This window comes from Microtus ochrogaster, unplaced genomic scaffold (genome assembly GCF_000317375.1).
Source record: "Microtus ochrogaster isolate Prairie Vole_2 unplaced genomic scaffold, MicOch1.0 UNK31, whole genome shotgun sequence".
NCBI classification, from domain to species: Eukaryota; Metazoa; Chordata; class Mammalia; order Rodentia; family Cricetidae; genus Microtus; species Microtus ochrogaster.
In genome coordinates, this window is record NW_004949129.1 from 3102494 (window position 1) to 3103727 (window position 1234).

Below are 1234 nucleotides of genomic sequence, written 5' to 3' on the forward strand. Positions count from 1 at the left end.
ACAAGAGCTAGTTCCAGGACAGGCTCCAAAACCACAGAGAAACCCTGTCTCGAAAAACCAAAAAAAGAAAATGTTTGTATAAACCAATTGAAAAAAACATAAGAACAAGTCCAAAGGAGTCATCAGAGTCAGTACTGGAGCTAAGGGGGGGATGGGTTAGAGCTGGGTGGAGTTAGTCAATGAGGACTGTTCCTGGCAAGGTGAAGAAAGGGGTGGGCAGGAGATTGAAGATGAAGAGGCCTTTCCAGCACTGATTTTTGAGCAATGGTAGAAGGCAAATGAATGAGCAACCTGTAAGGGCCAAACAGTAAACGGGTTATACTGGAGTATTTATGTTAAAAGATAAGGAAAAAAAAAAAAAACCAAGTCAAAAGAGCAGCAGTAGAGCAGGCCTTTAATGCCAGCACTAGGGAGGCAGAGGCACATCTCAGAGTTCGACGACAAAGGAGCTCAGAAACAGCCTTAGATGGTTAGAAATCAATTTTGCTTTGACACAAGGAAGCCTTTTGGGTATTTTTAAAGATGAAAATATTTTGAGTCGATGTACAGTTGGATTTAGAATAGAAGAAAATGGCAGAATTATGAAGAAGGGCGCTGTCATAAAGTTCTCAAGGATTCAGAAGAAACGACTGGGTCCCAATTCCAGCTCTGCGCGTTACTAGCTGTAGATAGGTCATGGGCAAGTCACGAACTTTGCTTTTTCTATTTATTTTACAAAACAGGGTTTCCCTGGTCATCCTAGAACTTGCTCTGTAGACCAGGCTGTCCCCGAACTCACAGAGATCCGCCTGCCTCTGCAACCCGAGTGCTGGGATTAAAGGCGTGTGCTACCACCGCCTGGCTTGAAGCATCTTGTTTTAAACATTAAATCATGGGATCCAATCTTTCTAATGTTTGAAATTACTCCCTCAAAGGTCCAGGAGCGACCTGGAGAACTAAAGGTGTTCTGGTAAAAAATGTTTCCAGGTCATTCCTTCAACCAGCTACTGAAACGAAAAGAGCCTCAGGTCAGGACTGTTCCGCTGAGGCACAATGGCTGTTTCCACACGTCACCCCGGCTGAATTGACCGCTGCGGAGGCTTCCATTTCCCACAGCACCTCAAGAGCTCCTCCATGCCCTTCAGGGCTCGCTCTTGCAACTGGCCTAGCGGCGCCGACAGGTGCAGCGAGCGGAGCCGCCTCGCGCCTTCCCGTCAGTCGGCCGCGCCCTCGCTGCCCCGCCCCCGGCGCGCGC

The 1234-nt window shown here is 47.9% G+C and overlaps 1 long non-coding RNA gene across 1 annotated transcript in view; it reads left to right on the forward strand.

Annotated features, from left to right (window-relative positions):
* Positions 1 to 1224, forward strand: part of LOC113458467 — a 19093-nt gene extending 17869 nt beyond the window's left edge. The window contains exon 3 of the long non-coding RNA XR_003378847.1: positions 967 to 1224. This is a non-coding gene — a long non-coding RNA (uncharacterized LOC113458467). The remainder of the gene's footprint in view (positions 1 to 966) is intronic.
* The last annotated feature ends 10 nt before the right edge of the window (positions 1225 to 1234 follow it).